Source organism: Macaca fascicularis, chromosome 17, assembly GCF_037993035.2.
Source record: "Macaca fascicularis isolate 582-1 chromosome 17, T2T-MFA8v1.1".
Classification (NCBI taxonomy): Eukaryota; Metazoa; Chordata; class Mammalia; order Primates; family Cercopithecidae; genus Macaca; species Macaca fascicularis.
This window is the reverse complement of record NC_088391.1, coordinates 64,664,179-64,677,805: the sequence shown is the minus strand read 5'-3', so window position 1 is coordinate 64,677,805 and position 13,627 is coordinate 64,664,179. Positions and strand designations below refer to the sequence as shown.

Here is a 13,627-nt window from a genome sequence, read left to right as displayed (position 1 = left end):
TCAAATCCATTCATCCACTTAGCAGAGAGATAGTTACTATGTGCAGGCATGGCTTCCTTGAACTATTATCAGTCAAATAACATTATTTTTAAAAAGAAAGAAAGTGAAATTCTGTTGATTTTCTGTAACTAGTTCAGAATGAGCCCATCCTGACTTCTGATTTATAATTATGTATAAGATTTTATAACAGCGTTCAAAATGAAATCAAAACTAGTTCTCTAGGGAATCAGGTTGGTTTGCATGCTCTTAGTAAGTATCTTCTTAGCCTTACCTTTGCTTCAGGCATATTGAGTAAGTTACTTGTGTGTGACCAACACAATTAATTTGGAATTTGAGATTATAACAGTTGACTTATGAGAGCCATGCACGCTATGGGAGGGGAGTAAGTATCAGTGAGAAACTTCCTTTGAGATAGTTAATTTTGCCTTTAATGCTTGATCTTTTTGTACCATGTAAGTACCTAATAAGTCATCTTTTTATTTACAACTTAGTAACTTACACATATTTGTAGGTATTTGAAAGAGGAACATTTTCTAGATATTAGCAAAGAATTTAGAGTAGTAAAAGAAATGCTGAGGAGTGCCTTTCTAAATTAAAAATAAATATATTTTCATGAATGTACAGTTTAGATAATAACATGAAGATGTGACCAAGTATTTTTTAATGACCTGCTTGTGCTTAATCATTTAAGGCATGTTAAAAAGGAAAAACTGTACCTTAGCCGTCATATACACATTATTGTCAGCAGGTAAATTATATCCACTGTCTCAATTGTGGGTCTCTGTGCATGAAGCAGTTTACAGAGTATTTTTTAAAATATTCATATTCAAAAATAAATATTAGTACTTAAATGAGCATGCACTGCCATTTAAATTAATATGGTCATTTAAATATGTGCTGTACAAAACAATTATGCACTATGGATTCCCTCACATTAAGAATTCTATTGCTTACTAACTGATTTGCATTTGAATTTTAGAAGAAAATAATTTTGTGAATTTGGTTTTGCTATTTAGAATTCTCACTATTTTCTAAAAAATAAATGATCTAGTAATTTCTACAATGCAGTACAAGCAAGTAGCATTCAGGCATCAGTGATTCCTGCAGCCACTAGATGGCGCACCAGAACCAGATGTTGGGTCTAGTCTAGCAGAGGGTCTGAAAAGAAGAAACTAGAACTCTCACGGTATATATGACATGACATTAAAATGGAACAATGACACTGACATTATCAGTGTTCTGCAGAATATTACAATTTAATGATGAAGTTTTAAAAAGGCAAAACAAAGATAAAATCAGATTTTTTTGCAAAGGAATTGCAATATGTAAAAATAGTCTGTTTCAAATGAATCTGGAAATATTTTCTATCCCCAATTGACATACTGTTCTCTAATAAATTTGTGGGGCCCTGTAAGTAATCCCGTAGAATACTCATTTTAAGTCGTATGAAAACCATATACCTATGACCTTAAAAATTAGTAAACTTAAGGTAGTCACGTTTCTTAGGAATTATTCATATCTGAATTTTGTACATAAAGGAAGTTTATTCATATAGACACTTAAAAATATTAAGCAATTATGATTTAATAGTTTCCAGAGTATGTTCTTCTGAACCTTTATGAAACCACACATTATTTCATAATTTTTCTATTGATGAATGAAGCCTCTGTAATTAATATCAAATAGTATAACATATTTATTCCATTAATTATATTTGATTACGTATTTGGAATGCACATACGCATATGTATACACGCCCCTCCACACAGTGATCCTAAATGATTGCAGATTCTGTCCTTTCTCACTTTCTTACTTGTCTCATCATTTCTTGCTGCTATTCCTGTATTTCTCGCTTCTAATTTGAATCTTCATCTTCATTTACTGGATGAGATTCTGAAGTGGTTTGAGGATATTCCTACAAAGAAAATCAGGGGCTTTGTGACAGCTGTGCATCCTGGTGGCCTTTTGTTCGCAGGTGCTTGTGGTTGCTAGGTCTTAACTTCAGATGAGTGAGTGCTGCTGTTCATGACTTCACATCTGTATTCATTAATTAAATAACTCATTCCACATAAAGCTCCATTTCAGAACCCCCCCCCATCTAGGTTCCTTGTTAGATAAAGCATAGGGCTTAGTGATGCCAAGATAATAAATCATTTAAGAGCACACTGACATTTTTCAAGGAAAAAATCCTCTCCCTATAAGTTGTTTGTAAGTCCTGATCAAATAGCTCGTGAATATGAGCTATATTGGTAACTGCTGAGATATAAGAAAATATAATAGAAATATCACCAAACTTGAAGTCCAGAGACAAAAGTTTCAATCTGTCTTTGGCCTCTAACTGACTGGTGAACTTAGACAAACTACTCGTGTGAATTATTCTCAGGTTTTCTTTTTTACCTTTGAACACAAACATAGCTCTTCTAGTGCCTTACATATTCTCATCACACGTCTCCCTGGAAAGGAGCAAGATTAGGGCACGTGAACACGGGCAGGTATTAGGAAAGCAGTAGAGCTGGGGTTGAAACTCTGGTTTCTCTCAAGCCTATGCTTGTCCTTACATCTGGTCTCAGACTAGTTTGCTGATAACCTACGAGCCTTCTCTCTTCACTGGAACCATGTTCCTATGCATGTCTACCCAGCAGTACCTACCCGTTCAGCATCGACCCTTCAGGGATGGTAAAGTAATGAGAGAGCAAGAGACTTTAATCTGTTTTTAAGGCTTTAATTAACATAGACTGGTCTCTCTCCGTAATCTACTAAAATTTTGTTAGAAGCCAGTGAGAAGATGTGGGCCAAAAGCATTAATCATTAAATAAAATTAAATAGACTGCTCTGGAGTGCTCGTTTGGCACACAGCTCTTTGAATGTAATGGTGTCATGTACAAATGAAGACAGCAAGGAGTCCTAAATCTGGTGGGAGAGACGGCCTCATTCACACATATCCAGCATGTAAAATAATACGTACTAGGAAAGCCCCGAGTGAGCTCTATGCCAGTTGCTACAGCAGCACTGAAGGGGTCATTCGTCCTGACTGGGGGGATGCAGCAAGCATCACCTGCCTATGCAGGCAAGCATGTTTCATTGCCACCTCCAACAAGGAAAACAAAAAATTTGGATTGGTAACAAAATGTTTTGCAGGTGTAGCACTTATTTTCGTTAATGGGGAAGGGAGTCATTTTAACCTATCACGGAGAGTTACTGTTTAGAGACATATGCTTAAGATTTACAATGATTGGAATGTAGGCAACCATTCTGTACATAGTTGATCAAATTTTGTTTTAAGTTTTACCTTATTTTTATTTAAAAAATAAGTTGATCTTTTTTCCTATATTTAGAAAAGACTTCCAAACCTATCAATTATTATTTTTATTTGAAAAAATAAGTTGATCTTTTTTCCTATGTTTAGAAAAGACTTCTAAACCTATCCATTATTACCTCATTTAAATAAATAAATTACTAAATGAGTTGCGTTTCATAATTCTGTTTATGTTCGCACATAAATTATCAATGACGGTACAAAGTTAAATATGCCATGGGATTTTTTGGGTTTTTTTTTTCCTGAGATGGAGTCTCACTCTGTCGCCAAGCTGGAGGAGTACAGTGGCATGATCTCGGCTCACTGCAACCTCCACCTCCTGGGTTCAAGCGATTCTCCTGCCTCAGCCTCCCAAGTGGCTGGGACTACAGGTGCTTGCTAATTTTTGTATTTTTAGTAGAGATGGGGTTTCACCATGTTGGACAGGATGGTCTCGATCTCATGACTTCGTGATTCACCTGCCTTGGCCTCCCAAAGTGCTGGGATTACAGACGTGAGCCACCGCGCTCGGCCTCCATGGGATCTTTATAGTGTCTTCGTGACATCATTCTCCTTCCTTTGCTTCTGGCTTTATTTTATCCGTACATCCATCAAAGCTGGGTTATATAAAAGGTATGGAATATAGTGTCTTCAGTCTTTCTACTTTCTCTCGTTCTGCCTAAGGATAACTGGATTTGAGTGTTGGTCATCTTATCCTAAATGGTAAAATTAACTGCTACTAATATAAAATTTGTGGTTTTAATGGAATTATTAAAGACAATAAGAAATTGTATTTTGATAGAATATAAATTCATCATTAAAGAATATGTAAAAATAGGGTTGGGCACATTGGCTTACACCTGTAATCCCAGCACTTTGGGAGGCTGAGGTGGGAGGATCACCTGAGGTCAGGACTTCTAGAACAGCCTGGCCAACATAGCAAAATCCATCTCTACTAAAATTACAAAAATTATCTGGGCGTGGTGGCATGCCCCTGTAGTACCAGCTACTCGGGAGTCTGAGGCAAGAGACTCGCTTCAACCTGGGAGGCAGAGGTTGCAGTGAGCTGAGATCATTCCACTGCGCTCCAGCCTAGGTGACAGAGCAAGACTCCCATCTCAAAAATAAATAAATAAATAAATAAATAAATAAAATGTTGATTCATAATGCTCGTGATAATTCAATTTAAAATCTCCATAACCAAGAATAATAGAATTGTAAGAAATATATTTTAAGTGTTAAAATAATGCTCATTTGAGCAACAAAATGCAAGGCTCAGTCACATGTTACTAATTTTAGAGGTTTAAAACAAAATATTTGTTTGCAGACTAGAACTGCAAGTGGCACTAGTATTAAATGATACCTCACAAATATATTTTTCTTTTCAAAAGTATGTATTCTAATTCATTAGACAAGAAAACATTATAGAATAGATAGAATGTAAACAGTATATTCTCTTTGTCTCACAAAAATAGATTACTCTTTTGTTGACTCTCCTATGTTCTGTTTTTAAAAGAACAAAGTATTTAAATTAAAGTAGTTTCACTCGTTTGATCAGTAAGTCTTTATTAGCACACAGCACTAATGTGTTAGTCCCTGGGGATACAGTGGTGAGAAGGCTCAAAGCCATCCTCAGTGTGGCACTGCTGAGTGAGACAGAGAGGAAAACCTTCAATCACAGTGTGGTGGGAAGAGAGTGTCTCAGGGTACTGTGGGACCAACAAGTGGCATGATCAGATTATCTTTCAAAAAGTTTTCTTTCTCTACAGCATGGACAATAAATTGGTGTGCCTAGGAGGCAAGACGGAGAAACAGAATCATTAGAAACTGGTCTTGGTAAAAGGTGGAAAGGACCTAAAGCAAGGTAGACCGCCACTGTGGGGATAAACTGGGAAGGCTGCTGGATAGATTTTGGAAGGCAGAACTGACAGATGTAATTATTAGAGCAGGGCAGGCAGGGGGAATCACACAGAGGGAAGAGTCCAAGAAATCTCTCCAACTGGAGACACTGATGATTTGGTAACTGAGTAGATGGAGTTATCATTTTTCCAGAGAGCAAAACTGGAAGAGGAACATGTTTAGGTGGTAAATGCTGAGGAAGGTTTGGTCATGTTGAAGATGCTTTCAGACCGCCAATTGGAAATGTCCTGTCTCCCTCTCTGGCACTTAGGAGAGAGACTGAGGTATAGCTGCTTAGGAGCCTTTCCCTTATAGGTTGTATTGGAAGCCGTATGAGCCGAGAGGAACATCTGCCAGGTTAGAAGTTAAGTCAAAATCTTGGGAAACATTGATGTGACAGGTAAAGGAAGAGGTCTCTGCAAAAGAAACAGAGGAAAAAGTAACCAGTCACATAGGAAAAGAAAGGTCACTACATAGAAATGGAAACTCAGAACAGCCAAATAAAATATTGTCTTTTGACCTTGAACTTTTTACTTACACTGAAGTTCACTTTTATTGTGGGATATTTTAGTTCATTTATATTGGATTTCTGAGTGAGAAGGGCTAGCCTGTTTTTGTTAATACCATTGCCTGTCCTGTGAGTAGTAGCTCACATTTGCAGTCTCCATGCCCAGTTCTGACCAGATATCCTGGTTTATGACAGCACTAATTTAAAATGTTGAGAGGCAGGGTGAGTGGTAATTGAGACACATGCTAACTGGGTGATGACACTGGGTGAAGTGGCGTTAGTTATTGCAACGACTTCATTAAGAAGTTGTCCAAATTAAATGAGGTAACATCCATAAAGCTCTTAGAGCAAAATATGATACATGGAAAGTACAATATGCTTTAGCAAATATAATTTTTATCAACGATACTTATTAGAGAATATGCAGTATTATTTAGAGGAGGAAAGAAGGAACCCACTTGGTCTTCATAATACCTAATGAAAAAGATAGTAAATTAATTCAATCCAGGCAATTCAGTAGAATGGAGACTGGCATATTGATTACTTATTTGATTGAATTGACAGGACCAAATGGATATTATATAATAGATTGGTCTGCTTGGCCTATAAAGTAGCTTTATAGTTTAAAATGTTAAGAAAATCAGCATAAGGATTGGCGTCCACGTACCCCAAAACCATAATTAATTGCTGAAGAAACAGCAAACAGGATCTATTTTTAACTTTATATTATTTATATTTCTTTATAAAAACAGATATACCTTGAATTTTGTAAATATAAAATATCCTTTATTGAGTGGGTATTATTTGCCAGGTATGTAGTGTGTGTATTTTTGAGTTTCACAACAGTGCTGTAGGAGTAAATGGTATTCCTATTTTACAGATGAGGAAACTGGGAAGCTTTCAGAAAGCTTAATTTTTTGGCCTTGGATCGATTTCATATAGGTGACTAAGCCTGCATATGGCTGTGTGCTCTTTCAGATTTCAAAACCTGTGGTATTTTATGCTGCCTTAACCTATGAAGAGGTATAGCCGCCTGGTCTATCTGTAGACAAGTCAGGAGCCTTGTAATCTCAGCTCTTTCCTGGCCTCTAGGTTTCAGTTTCCTCGTCTTGAAAGTACCTAATTTCCTTCCAGATCTAAATTCTGTGAACTTTCATGAACTAATGTAACAGAAACCAGAAGACAAGATAGGAATCTTGATTCTGGTTTTTTTCCTCATATGCAAATACCATTCCTCAAGTGAAACAGATTGTCACAGCAAATACGTTGAGCCTTGAATGTAATGAAGCTCATTTGTCAGTGTCTGGGGCCCCGTAACTTTATAAAAGTTAAACAGGGACACGTTTCAGAAATGCACTTCTGAACCTAAGAAAATGCCTGTGCTTCCTGTTGCAAAAGGTGTTCCTTTTCAGTTGCTTGAGAAAATAATAGAGAGGCTGATGAGAACATGGGTGTTTTGTTTAACACAGGCTTTTTCGAACTGCACATTCCTCTTATGTGCGTTGCTCACATGTCATTTTAATATGAAAGGGCACCTGTCTTTTGTCTCAGTACACATTTACCTTTCAGCATTTCAGATGGCGAAATGGGAGGTACCTGAAAAAGTTATTTTTGTTTGGTGGGTTTTGGGAATTCATTCAATACCTGGTGTTTTCTTTAGACTTTATTCTGCCTTCTGCTGGGTAAATGTCATGGAAATGCACTTAGTGACTCTTAATCCTTTTCTTTAACCAAAATTGAAAGAGACAGTCGTTTTCATAACAAATCAGTTAGTTATTTCAAGGAAAAAAAAAAAAACCTGATGTGAGTTTTTATTTTCCCAGAACACTTATTCTATTTATATAATACCTACATTTTTATATGCTGCATATGCATACGTAGTTGTATTTAACATGAACTCCGCACTGGAGTTAAAGAGTTTTTAGGATGAACAATAACAACCACACCTCCCTCACCCTTTTTTTTTTTTTTTTTTTTTGGTATATTGTGTTTTTTTAACATTTAGAGGACTATTTCACTTTAAAAAATAGATGCGCTTCTTATTAGTGTTGGTTAACTTGTTTCTTTTTCAGAAATTTTTCTAGTTTAGTCCAGGTTTTTCACAGAACTGGAGAAGCACAGATTGTGCTGAAAATGGTCATATTCTTTTTTAAAAAATACAAAAGCTGGAAACAGCCTAAGGATTTATCATGGGACATAGAGACCATCCCTTCAGAATTGAAGACCTAGAAGTTAATGAACTATACACCAAGCACTGGCATGGGATCACCCAGCTAGACACCTGCTACCCAACTAGTGTTCTTTGATTTTTCTCTTTACATCAAAAATGTAATGTCTCAACTTAAGAAAAAATTATTAAGATTTATTGGCAAATAAATGCACAATACCTTTTTCTGTAAGTTTGCTATTTCATAGATTGAATACAAGAAACCAAAATCAAAGATGATCAAATCAAAGTGAAGTCAAAACTTTAGATTATTCAGAAAAATATTAAACACATTTTTAAAGACTCTTGTCAAAAGGGATTAACTGTGTACTCGTGAGTTGGACAAAAGGAGCAAAGAAGGTAGGTAGGCTATTTTTATTTTTAGCTTATTTCCAGAGAAAACAGTTTTGAATAACACATTAGCACATTCCTCTTATATGTGTTGCAGAATTCACGTAATTGGAGGAATTCTAATTTAAATGAATTTAAGGGAAATGCATTATTTCTAAAGAAATTAATAGAAATCAAGTTTCTGATCACCATTGTCAACCTGATGCAGAGTCGCCTGGGTGCAGCAGCAGCCCAGGCCCTGGTAGGGGTCTGATTCCATTTATTGTCCCAGCCAACTCTTTCCATAGGAACATTTTCATGGAAAATTCACCATTCTGTCCCTGCTGCTGACTTTTTTAAAATTAAATTCAGCTTTCTATTTTCTAACAAGTTTTTAAAGGAAAGAAGACAAAAAGGACAATTCTGTTCTTTATTATATCCTTTCAGGGCTCATTTACACATACTACTGGATATCTTACAGACTTAATTATCATTCTAATTAGTTTTTTACTCTCATCATGAAGTTAGTTTCTGCTTTCTTAATGTGTTTATAAGATTGTGCGCTTTAAATTGCTTCAAAGCACAAGCATAAGATACAGTGTGCCGTTAAAACACAATTCAGTAGCTACTCAAATTTTTGGTATCCATTTCTAAAATTTGACTAGTCTAAGGAGAGCACTTACAGACTTTCTTTCCTTTTTTTTTTTTTTTTTTAATGAAATACTAGGCACTGGGTGCGTATAATGAAAACATAGGTCTCTCTTGAGCTCTCTGGCTGGGCACAGTAGCCATCTTCTCTTCCCCTACCCCCATATATCAGCCTCTAATTTTGAGGAGAGAGTTGAAGATCTTGTTTTCTTTTTTTTTCAAGCATGGTGAGAGAATGCTTAAATTCCAGTTTCATTAATGGGGCAATGGGAGCAAAGAATATTATGCATAACATTTGTGGGGGGATCATAAAAGTACATGTTTTTATAAGGATAATTTTATCACTTAGATAATTAAATTTGCTGTTTTCTGGTATACTTTCTTCCCCCTCCCCCCATAGGGAAGGTTTGCATTCCTTATTATATGTCTTCATTAGTTACTTAGCCCCAAGTAGCTTATAAATTTTTATTTTTTTATTATTTTTTCTTTTTAATTTATATTATTTATTTTTTTTTAATTTTTTTATTTTTATTTTTATTTTTTTTGAGACAGAATCTTGCTCTGTCACCCAGGCTAGAGTGCAGTAGCACGATTTCAGCTCACTGCAATCTCCGCCTCCTGGGTTCAAGGGATTCTCGTGCCTCAGCCTCCCAAGTATTTGGGACTAGAGATGTGTGCCACTACACCCAGCTGATTTATTTATTTGATAGAGATAAGGTTTTGTTATATTTCCCAGACTGGTCTTGAACTCCTGGCCTCAAGCAATCGATCCTCTCACCTCAGCCTCCCTAAGTGCTGGGTTTACTGCCATGAAACACTGCATCTGGCCTAGCTTATAATTTATATATCATTTTTATTGATTTTATTCATGGAGTAGGGAAGTATCTGCCTCTTGTATTTCTGAGGCCTCTTCCGTTGCTTTTCATGATTGTTTAGTACACTTGATCATACTTCACTTGCACAGTTTCCCCACTCTACATTTGTGGGCTCAGACAAACCCTTGCTCTACCAGGTGCTATTTTCCCTGCTGCTTCTGCCTTTAAAATAGCCACCTTAGAAACAATTCCAAACATCTCAGCTTCTACTTTCTGATCCTTCTCATGTTGTAACTCCACTTCCCAGACTCAATAGGAGGGTAACTCATTCGTGTTCCCAGTGGCTATTTTAACACAACTGTATTTAAAGGAGCTGGAGATGAGGCGGGGCGCCATCATTATGTAGAAACCTTACTTTTGGTTACCAGGTGAAGTATAGAGAGGCACTCCTGAACTTCAGGCCATGTGACTTTCACCTTCATAGGTGAGGTTATTGTACTTTATTTATGAGCAGAAGATTCTGAGGGTATTTTTAGGTCTGATTGAGTTGAGTGAGCCTTTTTCAATTTTTTTTGTAATTTTCATTTTTTAAAATTATTTATTTTTATAATTTGGAGGCGGGGTCTTGCTCGGTCACACAGGCTGGAGTGCAGTTGCATGATCATAGCTCATCTGTAGACTGGAAGTCTTGGTCTCAAGCAGTCTTTCACCTCAGCTTCCCAAATCGCTGGGGCTGCAGGTATGAGCCACTGCACCTGGCTACGTTTTTTTATTTTTATTCTTTTTAGAGATTGCAGGGACAGGGGTCTCACTGTATTGCCTAGGATGGTCTCGAACTCCTGGCCTCAAGTGGGATCTTCCTGCCTCAGCTTCCCAAGTAGCTGGGATTATAGGCCTGAGCCACTGTCCTCAGTGGGCGAGTCTTTTAACAGGGTCACTCATTTCCTGTTGCCCAGAAATCAATTTGAAGTTTTTGAAATATCATGTGTGTTTATTACTGAGAGGACTGTTAGAATTTGAATCAGGGATCCTAATTTGAGATTAAGTGATTGAACTGTAACTAAAACATTCCCTCACCTACCCATTTCAAACTCCCAGTGTGTAATATATAACCCCAGTTCAACAAGCTAACATATTCATGAAGCTTACCAAAAGCAGAGATGGCCATCTCTTATAATCAGGGGTTGGCAAACCCTTTCCATAGAGGACTGGATAGTAAAGGTCTTAGGCATTGAAGACCGTACATTATATGTTACAACTACTCAACTCTTCCATCTCTAGAAAACAGCCAGAATGATGTGTAAATAAATAAATGTGGCTGTGCTCTGATAAAAACTTATTTATGGACACTAAAATTTAAATTGTATATAATTTTTATGCATAAAATATTCCAATTGTTTTTTCAATCTTTAAAATTGTAAAAGTGCAGACCACAGCTTACTAACCCCTGCTCTAGATTTTCAAGTGGAAAGGGCATAACTACCATTATTAAATAGCCAACATGAAAATAAAAGTATGGTATCATTTTAAGGAAAAAACTGGAGAATTTTAAGTGACTAAATTGGAAGTACAAAAAAAGCTAGACAGTACCTGAGGTATAAATCGTCTCTACCTTGGTACCAGCCTCTCACATCCTTGTTAAGATAAACCTGAAAATTCTTGTCTACCGCCCCTCCCCAGGTGCACCCCTGTTACAGAGCCCCTTCCTCCACTATCTGGAATGTCCAGGGCAGGATCCAGCAGCTTATCTTTTCTTTTCTTTCCCCCTCCCCTCCTCCTTCCCCTTCCGCTTTCCTCTCTCTTTTCTGTCTTCCCTCTCTTTCTTTCTTTCTTTCTTTCGGGGTTGTACTCTGCCACCCAGACTGGAGGGCAGTAACAGAGTCATAGCTCACTGTGGCCTGGACTCAAGCAATTCTTCTGCCTCAGCCTCCCCAGTAGCTGGAACTACAGGTACATGCCACTGAACCTGGCTTATTAAAAAAATAAATAAATTTCTGTAGAGACAGGATGTCACTTTGTTGCCCAGGCTGATCTTGAACTCCTGGCCTGAAGTGATTCTCCCACCTCGGCCTCCCAAAGTGCTGGGATTACTGCCGTAAACAACCACGCCCAGCCAGTTTATCTAATCCCATGTGCCACTTCCTGACCCAGAGAGAAACACATCCTCCTACTACACAACTGAGCAATGCTCATCTCCAGTGAAGATGAAATTTTATTGTTTTCTTTCTAGGCCTTCCACTCTCTCTAGCTGGTTCCATAGCAACACAGGAAATAGCTAAGAAATGGCTGTCAGTGACCAACATAGAACTAGCTCAGCTCAGTGTACCAAAGATGGATGTATTTTTGAAAAGATGAATTATATCTAGGTCAGCTTATTAGAATCCATGCTCATAGTATAAATTTCAAAAACATGTAGACATGACATGTAACACATAAAAGCATGTAGGTAATAATACATACTATATAGTAGACCTCCAATCTTTTTTTTTTTTTTTTTTTTTTTTTTTTTTTTTTTTTTTTGAGGCGGAGTTTCGCTCTGTCTCCCAGGCTTCCGGAGTGCAGTGGCCGGATCTCAGCTCACTGCAAGCTCCGCCTCCCGGGTTTACGCCATTCTCCTGCCTCAGCCTCCCGAGTAGCTGGGACTACAGGCGCCCGCCACCGCGCCCGGCTAGTTTTTTTTGTATTTTTTAGTAGAGACGGGGTTTCACCATGTTAGCCAGGATGGTCTCGATCTCCTGACCTCGTGATCCGCCCGTCTCGGCCTCCCAAAGTGCTGGGATTACAGGCTTGAGCCACCGCGCCCAATCTTTTTAAGTTAGGAGTTTTGCCAATTTTTGTTTAATTTCTGTCAAACTTTGGTCGGTACACATATGCAAATACAGTTTTGTCTCCATGGGACAACCACAGTGAATCAGAAGTTGAGGTTTGGTGTCAATCCAGGCAGTAGGCTTTTTCTTAAAAGGAGCCCTTTCAGAAAAACCTAGAGCAACCTGGGGCCACAATTAGTGCATCAGTATTTCTAGATTTAACAGGCCTGAACTATTCACTCTCTTCTGAAAGGGCTGCTTGATCCTGTAAGAATCCACATAGACAGCATTGATTTAACAGTTGAATGAAAAATGTTGGGTCCAGTTTGGTCTAGTTTTCCCACGTAGGCATTACCTGCACATCTCATTTACAAGGTCCTATAGTTTCCCATATATGTTCCTATGTGTGTGTATTTGTGTGTGTATGTTGCAGTTTTATTAACACATTCAAGTACTTGCTTGGCAGCTATTCTAGGCTCCCGCAATAGTGAAATAGTGGAGGCAGAGTAGTCCCAGATCTCCAAGTATTCGGAAACTGGTAGAGAAGGGCACCTAAATGAAATCTTTATGGTATATTGTGATAGGTGATGTCATAGAAATAGGAAGTGAATAATTTCAGAGTACCTAGTGTCACCTAAGAAAGTGACACTAACTCTGTCTGAGGATGTGACAACATTTAGATGGGGTAAGAATTATCCATTCCACTGTAAAATAGTGAAAAGCGCTGGATTGAGAGCCATGCAATCTTTTTACTGACTTTGAGTAACGTTACTACCTTAAACCTCAGTTTTCTCATCTGTAAAGTGGTGTCAACAATACTCACTTTGTAGCTTCATGCATGGGGAACAGCAGATAGCTCCCTTCCCTATTTTAGACTCTTTTCACCAGAGGCCACGTGTGGCCAAGAAGCACATTGTAGACAGTTGGGTGTAAGGGGCAGAAGAGATCAGTGTTTGTGGGGTCGCATGAGGACAGGCCTCCCATTCTGAATGAGAGCCAGGAAAACAGCACACCTGGGTCAACTATTGTCCCACTCCCACTGGGAGCTCATTTGGACAATGGCTAGTGTATCTTTTCCCAGCACAGCCTTTGCATATTTTACTGTCCTTACAAGTTGAC

At 37.8% G+C, this 13,627-nt stretch overlaps 1 protein-coding gene across 4 annotated transcripts in view; it reads left to right on the top strand.

The window, feature by feature from the left end:
* The window catches only part of KLF12 (KLF transcription factor 12), a 447,122-nt gene that overhangs the window by 423,180 nt on the left and 10,315 nt on the right, over positions 1-13,627 (top strand). The window lies entirely within an intron of this gene.